This window comes from Phasianus colchicus, chromosome 6 (genome assembly GCF_987193195.1).
Source record: "Phasianus colchicus chromosome 6, bPhaCol1.hap1.1, whole genome shotgun sequence".
Lineage (NCBI taxonomy): Eukaryota > Metazoa > Chordata > Aves > Galliformes > Phasianidae > Phasianus > Phasianus colchicus.
This window is the reverse complement of record NC_143441.1, coordinates 13,341,104-13,354,244: the sequence shown is the minus strand read 5'-3', so window position 1 is coordinate 13,354,244 and position 13,141 is coordinate 13,341,104. Positions and strand designations below refer to the sequence as shown.

The window sequence follows — 13,141 nt, the reverse complement described above, 5'->3', positions numbered from 1 at the left end:
GAAGTATAGTTTGGTGGAAAAATATTTTAGGGAAAACCGTATTTAGTAGTGTTTTTAATTTTTTTTAGCATAATTACAGACTGGCAGACAATTGACTTTTCTTGTGGCTTAAAATAATCCTCCTAAATGAATAAAGCATGGGGTCTGATAGAACTCGGCTTTAAAACTAGAGAGCAGAGGAAAGGAAAAAGAAGATGGAATACAGTCAGTCCTCATCTCAGCTCTCACAGCCATCTGAGAATTCATGGCTGGGTTTCTACAAAAGAACAACCCCTCTGGTGGGATAAGAACTAAAATTAGAGGAAGAAGAAAAAGATACAAAGTGACCCATGAAATCTAGTACAGAATCAAGGAGGGTCAACAGAGAAAATGAAGGTAAGGATATGTTTGGAAGGAGTTTGTTTTCTCAAAGCCTTCCATTTCACTGCAGCTGGTTTAAAGCAAGGGATGTATTTCAGTAGAACTGGTTGCAGAGGGGCCTCCTCTGCTCTGGGCTGAACAAACCAAGGGACCTCAGCTTCTCCTCATATGTCTTGCCTTCCAGATCCCTCTCCACCTTTGTAGCCCTCCTTTGGACACCCTCTAATGGTTTTATGTCTTTATTATATTGCGGTGCCCAAATTTGCACACAGTGCTCAAGGTGAGGCTGCACAGCACAGAGTACAGTCTGCAATGTAAAGACAGCAAATCAGAGAAGAACACAACTTTTTTTTCAGGAAAAAATTCAGCTTATGAAGTTTCAGCTCGTTTATTGTCCTTTGCAGGGCACAGGTCATGACAACCTGCACTATCAGTACACGCTGGGGGATGTGAGGATGGAGCACAGCTCTGATGGAAAGGACCTGGGGGTACTGGTGGATGGGAAGATGGCCTTTAAGAGTCTTTTCCAACTCAAACAGTTCTATGACTATGATTTCCCTGCTGACAGCTTGCTGGTCTGCAGCCCCAGGATCCAGCCCTTCTCAGGGGCACAATGGGGGCCCAAAGCAGAGGAGGTTAGTGACACCATGAAGCTAACACAATTCAATGACTGCTTAAGTCATAGCTAAATTATGGGGAATTTTCTGCATAACGAGGGTCTTTATACTTGAAAAACGAATACTAACCGTGTCTGGAAATAGCAGCATGAATGGGGAGAAGTATGTTACACAGTCAAACACCGAGCTGAATAAGGGCTGCACCGGGGTTGTTTCAAGTTTGTTAGCTCTGTACGAAAGCGTACTTACATCAAATAGAGCAGAAACATTTCTCCAGTGAAGGGCACAATCCGTGCTTTCCAAGGACCCAAGAGCCCTCACTGTGATGCAGGTGCCTGGGTGCTGAGCTGCCGCAGTGCCTCCAGAGCAAAACTTCTGGCTGCATGTCATGGCTGAGGACACTTTATTGCTTTCTGTCAACACCCTAGCACCGAGCTAGGAAATAATATGTGCTTCCAGTGATGCGATCCCTCAGATGACATTTTAAATCAAGCTCCTGTCTGCAGGGAGTCGTGAAAGATCCCATGACACCATTTTTATTTCCAGAAGAATAAAGGCATTCATGTCCGCAACATTGGCGAGATTCACTGCGTTATCCCAATAGGGCATCCTCACATACACACTTGAATTAAGCTGCAGTCTGAAATAGCAGTCAGTGGTAGGAAGCTGGCTGTATGGGGCCAGGAACTCATAAACTAATGTTACTTCTTTGCTAAAACTCACTGTGCTTTATTATTTTGAAGGAGGGTAAAGGGCAGTTTTTGGCACAGCTTCTAAACGACGGTTTCATTTTTCCTCAGACTCCAGAGTCATTTGTGTTTGGAAACTGGTTATATTTACAGTTTCAAAACCAGTTGTGTTCAGAAGCGTGACAAGAAAATCGAATGCAAGATCTGACCCCTGTTTTCAACAAATTTTGGCAAATTGTTAAGGGTAAATTGCAGCTTAGAGCTTTTAAATGTAGCTTTCGTTCTAAAAGGAGAAAGATGACAGCAAGACAACTTAAAGATAAAACAATTCTAACATTAGTGGAGACAGCTGATTTTGCTTAATTCTTTTCTCCCAAGGGAGAGATGACAGCCCTTATAAGGCCCACATCTCCCAGCGGTAGAGCTCTTCACGTCCATTACTGGTCACCATCTTCCCAGCAGCCATGAAGCTTGGAAAGCACTACCCCATTTTACAGATGTGGAACGGTGGCCCAGGATTTGGGTTTCCCTGAGGACGCTGAGCAGTCCCACAGCTGAGTCAGTGCTAAACCTCAGGGGAGTCATTCCCATGCCCCGCTCACCAACACATGCCTTCCACAAGATTGAAACTCCTCAGGGAAGATTTGCGTTCATCCGCAGGGGAAGACTGCTTTGTGCCATGCCAGAAGCACCTGAAAGCTTATTTGGCCTGTCTGATTTCATTCTCCAAGCAGCTGAAAACAAAAATAAGGAGGAGAAAATCATTGCGAAAGGTAGAAAGCAAAGTTGTTGAAGGACATAGATATGTACACTAGCCACAGTATATGGCATACTTAAAGAACATAGCAAGGACTTAAAAAGCCCAGTCTCAATCTTACTATTATAATTGTAAACATCACTTGTAAACATATGGCTGGGTGAGTTAATCACTTTGTGGAACATTTAGTTCTTTGATTTGTTTATACTTTTGAAAGCTATTTCAGCCTCAGTGGGTCTAACAACTTAAGAGGATGGGGAAATGCAAAGCACATTATTACATCTTTTCTCCTTTCAGGGTTTGCATCAGTTTGACTGAATTTTTTTTCAGGTCAATTGACATAGCTGTTAGTTTGGAGCTGCGTGTGTGCATCCCCACATTCTAAGTAGCCAAAGCCATGATCTGCACACCATTATTACTCTGCAAACCTACATTTAGGAACAACTTTGAGTTTTTTCATCTTGCTTTTTCACCATCTCATCAATTCCTCTTGCTGCTGGTTGCAACTGTGGAAAAACATCTTCAGATGAACTGCACGTAACATGACCTGCCCTATTCCCTGCATGGAAGAGGGCTTCTCTGCCTTCTCTCTGCCTCTCCTGTTCTGGGTTCTCAGTACAAGTTTCTCCTTGCTCCTGGAGGCCAAACCATTGGGTTACAGGGAGAGCTCTGCTCTTGTGCAACATCTTCCTCCCCCTCGCAAGCAGTGCTACTGGAGAGAAGCACAAGTTCAGCATCTCCCACCTGGCACAGCGGAGAGATGCTTACTTTGAATCAGAGAATATTAAGATTGGAAAAGCCCTCTAAGATCACCTAGTCCAACTGCTAACCCACCTCCACCATGCCCACTGCCCACGTCTCTCAGTGCCACATCCACACGGTTCTCGAACACCTCCAGGGACGGTGCTTCTACCACCTCCCTGGGCAGCCTGTGCCACTGCCTCACTGCTCTTTTAAAGAAGAAATTTTTCCAACCTGGACCTCGAACACCTGGAGCAACCTTCTTCCTGAAAGTTGCATCCCTTCTTCCCAGGCCCATGATGGCCCCTGAAGCACAGAAACCCAACCCTGGGGCATCCATCCCACAGAAACCATACCTTGCCGGAGATGAGCACAGGAGATCACTCGCTGCAGCTGTCAGAACCAACTGGGAAGCAGCCACCAGCCAGCCCCCACACCAGCCCTGCATCTCAGGTGTCCTCAGGAAGGAGAGTATTAGCCAGGACTTTAATGCTGGATTAGGCTGCTCTAAGTCTTCCCCTTCTCTCTTACCACCAGCTCAGACCAGGAAAGCAGGCGGGCGGCCTCCGGTGTGGGTTACAGCCCTGCGCTGCCCCTCAGACGGCCATGTCCTCTCCTTGACCCACAGCCCCTGCTCTGAGCAGTAGGAGGTGGCCAAGAGAGGGGACAGAGCTGCAGCTCAGCCCACTGTATCCTCTGCCCTGCGAAGTTGAGGCAGGGCATTTTGGGAAGGGCCCTCATCGTTCCACGTGCTGTGCAAACATCAGCTGGTCCCAGGAGTCCATTTCATTCAAAACCCATCCATCAAACAGTGGGGAGAGCCCTTGTGACCAGGAAAACTACCCTGACCTGCATTTTTTCATAGAATCATAGAACCATAGAATAGCCTGGATTGAAAAGGATGACAATAATCATCTAGTTTCAACTCCACTACTACGTGCAGGGTTGCCAACCACCAGATCAGACTGTCCAGAGCCACATTCAGCCTGGCCTTGAATGCCTCCAGGGATGGGGCATCCTCAACCCCCTTGGGCAACCTGTTCCACTTTTTAGATACTTCCGTTCTCTACAAAAGTCTTGGGGATGTTCAGCTGAGCTGCAGGGATCCCAGTTGCCACAAATGGTCCATCAGCCCTGGAGGACTGAGCAACACAGTGCTGCAGCTTTGTTCTCACACTGCAAAGGAGCACGAGCCATTCACCCTGTGGTCACAGTAGCAACCGTTAAGGTAACCACTAGAAAGCTGGAGTTAGCATGACTTGTTGAGCAGTGCTTTGTAGGCTTCCTGGCTGGATTTAGAGGGCCTGGCAGGCTGCCCTCTCACAGCAGTCATGTGGAAAACTGCGCAGAAGATCAGGCTGTTGTGATAATGTAATCTTTCTGAGAAGCCTGTGAATGAGCTCTTACGGATTCAGGACAAGAATCCCATATTCATGTATCACATAAACAAGAATTGGAGAAGATCTCATATATGATTTTCCCCTGGCACTAAGAGATTTGCCAAAAGCACTGTGTGCCAAAAGCTGGGAGGGAGGAGAAGAAGAAGATCACTTTGCATTTGCCCCACTTCTCATCTTTCCTTAAACATCTGTTACTCATTTTTGCTGGAGAGAGGTTTAGGATGGGGAGGTAGATCACGTATGACCCATGGTCATCGCTCTCACTTTCTGCTATACTTTTCTCATTTTTTACACCATTTCATTTCCCGAGAGCACTCAGACGAGATGTTTTCTTCCAGATAAATCATCAGCATTCCTTAAAAGTTTATTAAGCATCTTTTGATAAAATATTCTTGATCTGTCCTGCTGGACTGAATTAATATCGGAGGTATCATTTTGCTGCACTGAGGTTTGCAAACACGTCCACGACAAAAATCTGGAGCAGAATGACCTTGTTCTAGCTCTCAGTCTTATCAAAGGCACCAGGTCCTGTGGAATCCCATCTCAGAAGAGCAGATTCCTCCACTGATTACAAGATCTCAGGTAACTGGTGCTGTCTTTTGGGTGCCTGACGTTAGGGGGGACCATCCCCTTTTTGGAGATGGGAAGACAGACCCTCATGGCTAAGTCAGACAGCAGAGCTGCAGAAAGAAACATGAGCTGCATATTTTAGTGGTACACATTCCTCCCATCAAGCATTTACCCATCCAAAGTGGATAATTCTCCCTGGTTAAACATCCTTCACTACTGGATCCTTTCCAGCTTGGCTTTCCTCCAGTCAGGTCCTACATGAACAAAGTATGCCAAGACCTATTTTAATTTGCCAAGCAAGGGTTCATGCCCGTGGGAAAGCCAAATTGCCTTCAAGAAGGCATGGAAACAGACAAACCGCCTGTGTGGACAGCTGATGCAAGACTCATAGCTTGGGAAGACGGTGGAGCTGAAGGAGCTCGTGCCAAAGCACCACGAGGAATTCAAATTGTTCACAATGAACAAACATTGTGCAAAGTGAAGTTTGGGTCCAGCCTCTTTGCTTGTATAAATCCATTTGATTTTTGGGCTAGGCACATGATAGCCCTGTGACTCCCAGCACTGATGCAGCTCCATGCACATCAGCAGTCCTATGGCCAGCGAGACACAGTTTGGTGAATGCTTCCTCCATCAGGTAACATTTTGGAAATGATGATTAAGCAAAGCTTGGTTCCTTCCTCCCAAGTCTCATTGGAGATTGAAGTAAGAAAGGGGCTGCCCAGCGAGCCCCTGTGCAAGTCTCAGGGGAGATCTCCACAGAGCATACCCCATGCATTGCCCTCTCCAACCAGCATTCCTCATGGCTACCACTCCAGAACATTGCTGGTCCTGGCACACAGGGCTTGCAGGGAGAGGCCATTAAGAACCAACGCTGCTCCACTTATTTGCAGAACTGAAAGGTTTTGTAGGATCTCAGGGCAAACTTCACCTCAGATGGCAGAGCCTGGTTCTACAGATAAAGCAAATAAACACCGACGTGACACACGAGTTTTCCATACATCACTACAGCTGAAGGCATGTGCTCAGAATAGATCTTAAAGATACGGAAGCAGAAAATGCAGAGCTGTGACCTTGTGCCAACAAACATTTTAAGCAGAGAATATGCCTGCTGAGCAGCATTTCCTCCTGTGCGAGGAGGAAGGGGCATTACCCTGACTACAGTCTTTCAGAGTGATTTCGCAGCATGTACATTTCAAACCAGCATCACCCATCTTGTTGGCGTCTAAGATATATATGCTGATCTACTGTATCAACCTAATCAAGTTGTATCATCAAAGAGCAAAATCAAGCAATGCTGAGCTCCTCAGCCACAAGATAAGCTCAGCTTGCCTCCCTCTTTGCAGAGGCCTCTGCCCATGGCTGTGCTTGGGGCACGCTGCTCGGCCGCTGCTGCTCCGGAAACACAGGCAGGAGGCCCAGCGGAGGGCTGGGGTGGGAGAAAGGCAGCCCCAGAGCAGGCCCGGGGTCGTGACACTTGACCCGCTCGCTTCGTTTCCTCTTTGAAACCTGATTACATCTATTTTTAGGGCTGTGCTGGGAGAAGGAGGGGATGGGGTGGCCGGACCCTGCCTGGCAGTACTCCAGTCCATTTGCACACCCAGCACTACGAGGGCTCCGTGTCGGTGGCCATCTGGTGCTCGTGCAGTGCTGCGGAGCAGGGCGCTCGCTGGTTATTCCTCCTGCCCCAGGCCTGGCAGGTCTCACACCACCAACACGGCAGCACCTCCTGAACGCATTCAGCACAAAACCCGCTGGGGCCGTGCATGCTAACGCGGCATTCACACGTTATTCCACGTACTCCCAACGCACACATGCAGCTTTCTGCTTTGCGTTTTCTTTTTAAAAGGACCAGGGCATGGTCAACCAATTCTCTTGGCTGCTTAGCAACAGGCAATTGAGACCGCCTATCAATTCTCAGTTTATAATAACCTGAGGCAGACCTAGATTTTTGTTTTCCCTGGAGCTTTTGTCTTCCCTTCCCTCCGTAATAAATACCAGGAATCTGTGGGCAGCATGTGTTGGAGATCCCCGGTGGAATATCTTTCATCACACGCGCCGGGCGGCTCCTCTGGCAGGGGAGCTGTGGGCTCAGGCACCTTCCCTTTGTCAGAGCACTGGAGAGGGTCACCCTGCACCGTGCTGAGCCTCAAAGTAGGTTTCTCTTCAGATAAATAATTGTTAAAAACAGGCATTGCATTAAAAAAGATCCAAAGAGTTCATCTGCACAGACAAACTGTTGTTTGAGCAGAGATTGCTGGGTGTGGAGCATAGCATCAGGGAGTATCCCAAGCTGGAAGGGACCCATTGGGGTGATTGAATCCAGCTTCTGGCATCCAACAGGGATTACAGAAACATGGCATCGTGGCAACACTTGAGGAATTGGGAAGTACATTGAAACACATGGGCTGTGGTGAAATCACTGACAGTTTCACTGAAGCTACACAATGGCTTGCTCCTGCAAAAGTTACATGTAATCAGGAGCTCAAAGAGATGAGGAAATGGCTCTAGTGTGTGGGAAAATGACCCATAACAATGCTGTGTAAGCCGTGTTAAACTATTTATTGTGCTCATACACAAGATGATATATTAAAATTCTTGTTGGCAAAATGTCCTTTCAAAATTAAATGATACTCAAGCCTCGCCACCAGGATTTTCTCATCCCAAGTCATGTTTAGTAATAAACTTTATAAATACAATAAAATATTACACATTTCCAACAGAGAAACCCAATGGGGAAATCATGTCCATTTCTGTTAAACTAAGTGGTGGATCTTTGTTGCTGGCATTAGAGGAACAGCTTTGTGCTTGGCTAGAGATATGTTCTTGAAAATCCCTATAGTTCTCTATGAATAATTGAAGACAATATATAACCAAGACGCTTGTTTGCTACCTCCAGAGTTGGATCCTAGAGGACCATTAAATTAATTTTTAATAACATGCTATAGTTAAAGTTATGGGACACAAAATTTCTAAACGTGCTCGTCGTAAAAAAATAAAATGAAATCCCAAGGTTACAACCTGGGTAGCAGGAGGTTTATGGCGACTAATAAAACAGAAAGGGAAGCATTAGGAGAGCTTACCATTACTCCCATTCGTCTCTCACATACCTTTTGTTATGTCTCAGGTAAGGGGTCTGCCTTCACCTGAAGACTTACTCTAAAACTTCCACAGCGCTGTGATGGTAACACTGAGGTTCTCCAGGTCTCCTCCCTTACGTGGTCATGTTTTAATTTTATTTCCCCTCTCAGAAATCAGGAATCGTGCAGAGCATGTGCACAATCCCACCCATCACAGTTACTTGTCAAGCACGGCCAACAACAAGGCCGTTTCTGCCAGTGCCTCGGGGCGATGCTGAACGTGCTTCAAAAAATCATTATCCAAGAAGAACACGGTATCATAAATTGTCTGCAGAACCAATCTGTATGGAACAAAATAATCATTAGGAAATGCCGCTCATTTTATGTAATTGCTAACTGCACCTAGGCTTCTGTTAATTGATGCCCGTATTTTACCTGGTATTAACTCTGCTATCGAGAAAGGCTGGCTTATCTCTGAAATAAACAAGCATAACAAAGCAAGGAAGCAATGAAACAGCATCATCTTTAAAACAATGAAAAAAGCAGCTTTCAAACAGCCTGTGCCATGAATAACTCCGTAATTCTATAGAATCTCTACAAAGTACCACTGGAGCACCTCCAACACTTGTGCTTAAGGCAGAGTGAGACAGAAGTGCTCAGCACACCATCCCTCCCACTCTCTTCTTAAATACTGCTCTGTTTGTGCAAATTAAATGTATACGTGGAAACACAGGTAAAAGCTTGATTCAGTCATCAGTAGATAGAATATGGGATAAATTCATCTTCCTCTTTATGGTCTCATTCTTATCTCTCAGGTTTCGGAGTTTCCATTTATTTTCACGCCACGTCTTTCTCAGCTTTTTACGTACCCGTATCTTCAATTTAATGCCTCATACCAACACTTTGAGTAACAGGCTGTTTTATAGCCTCCTATCCAGATGCATACCGGGCTGATGAATTTACAGAACATAAATAATTTATCGGAGATAGATCAGGTCTCATGCAAACATGCAGGAACTACTAGCCATAACAAAGAACAAATTTTTCTTATGCATTATAAAGCTGTCACTTCCAATACACGAACATTTGAATATTAATGTCAGCTACAGGGTACCCTGCATGCGCTGTCAGCCGTTAGAGGGACTGTGCATTATGATAGCATCACATAGAATCATAGAATGGCTTGGGTTGGACCACAAAGATCATCTAGTTTCAAACCCCTGCTATGTGCAGAGTTGCCAACCACCAGATCAGACTATTCAGAGCTACATCCAGCCTGGCCTTGAATGCCTCCAAGGATGGGGCATCCACAGCCTCCTTGGGCAACCTGTTCCAGTCGTCACCACCCTGTGTGTGAAAAACTTCCTCCTAATATCCAACCTAAACCTCCCCTGTCTCAGTTTAAAACCATTCCTTCCCCCTTGTCCTATCACTGTCCACCTTCGTAAACAGCCGTTCCCCCTCCTGTTTATACACTCCCTTCAAGTACTGCAGGGCCACAATGAGGTCTCCCCAGAGCCCTCTCTTCTCCAAGCTAAACAAGCCCAGCTCCCTCAACCCTTCTTCAGAGGAGAGGAGCTCCAGCCCTCTGATCATCTTAGTGGCCCTCCTCTGGATCTGCTCCACACAGGAATCTTCCTTCCTTCGAAGTGCAGTGAGAGGTCTAACATTAGCTAACATTAGTAGTGCTCCTTGTCAAGCACTTCCTGGTAACTTTAGTTAGCTGTGAGATTGATAGATTTGCATTTATTCTTAAAACATCTTTTTGAGTATTCTGTGATGGTGTAGTTATATAAACATCCAGCAAGCAGGAAACAGAAGTTGCCCACGCCCTTATGATTATAAAACAATCATATAATTCAATCACTCCATCTAGAACTATGACCCACCGACTTACTGAACTCGAAACACCACATTAGAAAACCAGTCCTGAACGTGAGGTTCCCAGGAGTGTGACAAAGCAGTGGTAGCACAGCGTGTGGGCTGGACAAAGTGCTATCAAGGAAACGCCTTGATCTGCAACTGCGGCTGCCAGATCACAGGGCGGTCCTGAGGGAGGACATCAGGTTCTCATCCGATGGCTGCTTTTAGCAAATGGTCCCAGAATATCCTGTTACAGGCAGAGGGTGCACACGGCTACCACGGGCGTTCGCTGACTGCTCAGCTATGGCCCTGCAACACGGAACATCAAATGGCAAAGCAGATGATTAAAGAGAATGAATCAAAAAGAAATTAAAGCCGGCTGTGATCGTAAGCTACGTCAGATTGTCTTTTGTTCTGCAGAGCTGCCAGGTGGGGATGCTGGAACTAAATTAACAAGAAGATTATAACCCTGCTCTTTTTATCTAACCTCAGCGTTAAGCATCATTTCGTGCTGCTGCACTCAGTACCTCTGGCACAAACGCTGGCCACTGTCACAGTTCCAAAATCCTATTTATTTCCCTTGTTGAAACCCAGGAGAAGTGGGGACCCAGCAGCTCAGTTTATGGCATCTTCTGGGGGAGCAGGGAGGAGGCTGTAGTCAGCACAACCCACAGCAGGGAAGGAGCCTATTTAAAGCTGGTCTCTTTCGGCAAACACATTAGGGTGAGCAAAAGTGTCCTCAAAACTATTTACATTTGCTAAAATAAAGTCATACAATATCCAAAAGCTATGGAAAGGAAATAGCAAGGAGACTTTCAGAATGCAGAAGAAAACAACAGCAACAAAAAAAAAAACCAACACCCAGCAGTTCTACCAATAAAATATCTTCAAAAGCTTTTTATTTTTTTTTCCCCAGACATTACTGAGATGACAATCAATCAGTCTGGCTACTTCGACTTCATACAACGTAATACCAGAGGATTTAGCAAAAATGAAGTGTTAAATTATTCAGCATTTGAGTGACGGTGTAAGGAATGGAGAGGACAAACTGCAAAACAAGTATTTTCCTCTTACTGTAACCCATACCACTGCTTTCTTCCAGGGAGAAATTCAAACATTACTTTTCGATGCACAGAACTGAGATCTCAGCTTTTTGCTGTGTATTTTTAAGTCAAATTATTCCAGTACTTACATGTAACAGAAAAACGTGCTCTGTATCTCTTAATATTTTTTCTGTGTTTATAGCTGTCTTGCATTTCTTCTGTAAGATTTCCATTGTTGCAAACCCCCACACTGTTAAGCTTATAAGGAACGTTAAGGGAAGGCTGAACTTTGCATACATGGAGTACAGATGTAATTCATGCATAAGCCCAAGGAATCACAAAGATAACCGTGTTTGGACACACACTGCATTCACAGGACAACAAAACTACATTTTTAAGCTTTAAAATGCCACCATCTCCTCATAAAGCTTTTTAGCTGGAAGGCATACAAACTAGATCCAAACCATTTGCTCCAAGGAAAGCTCTTATGCATTTTGAGTATGTACAAATACATCAGCTGCACTATTTACCTTCTTCAAGTCTTTTTCAAGATTCATAACCACTATTTTGAATGCCTTGCAAAATATAGCAGCCACCCACACCTGAAGGGGGCCTTCAGGAAGGGGGAGTGGGACTTTTTATAAGGGCAGGTAGCGACAGAACAATGGGAAATGGCTTTAAACTAGAAGAGAGTAGATTTAGACTATGTATTAGGAAGAAATTCTTTACTGTGAGGGTGGTTGAGACACTGGAACAGAGAGACTGCGGATGCCCCCTCTCTGGAAGCATTCAAGGCCAGGCTGGATGGGGCTGTGAGCAACCAGGCCCAGAGGGAGGTGTCCCTGCCTATAGCAGGGGCTTGGAACTAGGTGGTCTTAAAGGTCCCTTCCAGCCCAAAGCGTTCCATGATTCTGTGAACCCAAGTCCATTAACTGTATCACAATAGCCAAAAGCACAGTGATCAGATGAGTACTATTTCACATATTTCATACAATTTTTATGTATAGCTCAAGGCATCAAAGTTGCATATCCTTGAAACACGAGCAGAAAACGGTAACTGGAATTCATACAGAGCTGATGCTACAAAATGTGAAAACAGACAGCTGACAAAATGGAAATTGCTGTTTGCCACTGCATGCATCTCAGGGCCAAAGTATCAGATAGCATCAAAATAACTCATTAAAAGTGATAAATTTATTCTTAAATTCCTGCATCTTTATTCTAACATCGAATCTTTTAATTTCCTTCTGGCAGCTGCACTAAAACCTTAAACTGTTCTGAGAGGCTGAATGACACGCTCTGGGCATCACGGTTTATTAACTCATGATGGATGAGCAGCACACCTTCCAAGTCTTTGATCACTGGCAAAGATTTTTACTTATCTTTCACACGTTTATTGCAAATTTCTACACAGGAGGAAGAAAACTCAAATGAAGCCAAGCGTTCATGATTCAAATGGCAAGACATCAACTCCAATTCTGATTTAATATCAGAACCTGTTTTTAAAACAGTTCTTGAAACTTCAGTACTGGGCATGTTTTTAGTTGCCGGTCACAGAGCAAGTAGGAATTTTGACAGTAGATGTTAATACTCATTTAAAGCTATTTTCACAATGAGCCGATAGCACACAGTCTGTTGAGCAGGATTTGAGGTGTTCTGCCCCATTTAGAAGCAGATTAAACTTTGAAATCTCCATCTCCACTCTGCCATTGTGACAGAAGACTGTCAGAATTCTACATCTATTTTCCCCTCATTAAAACACCGGAAACTAGAATATAATTCTGATAGATTCAGCCTGCATACAGCCACCGACATGGGCAGTTGTGTTCAAAATAAAGCAAAGTTATCAGAATAAATATCTATAATATGCGCATTAAATTTAATCATTAGTTTCTTCCCCTCAACTTCTGAGAAGTTTTTAGGGATTTTAGCATGCATCTCCTTTCCCTGGATGGGACAACAGCAGTAGAACTGGAAATCCCTGACCTACTGCACAAATCCAAGAGTCCAGACAAATGTCCAAA

The 13,141-nt window shown here is 44.9% G+C and overlaps 1 long non-coding RNA gene across 1 annotated transcript; it reads right to left on the bottom strand.

Moving 5' to 3' along the window:
* Positions 1-1,941: 1,941 nt before the first annotated feature.
* On the bottom strand, positions 1,942-10,384 carry LOC116226974 (uncharacterized). Its single transcript, XR_004166452.2, has 4 exons — positions 9,081-10,384; positions 8,647-8,685; positions 8,242-8,552; positions 1,942-2,400 (listed from the first exon to the last, which is right to left on the bottom strand). It is a non-coding gene; the product is annotated as an uncharacterized LOC116226974 (long non-coding RNA).
* Positions 10,385-13,141: the final 2,757 nt, after the last annotated feature.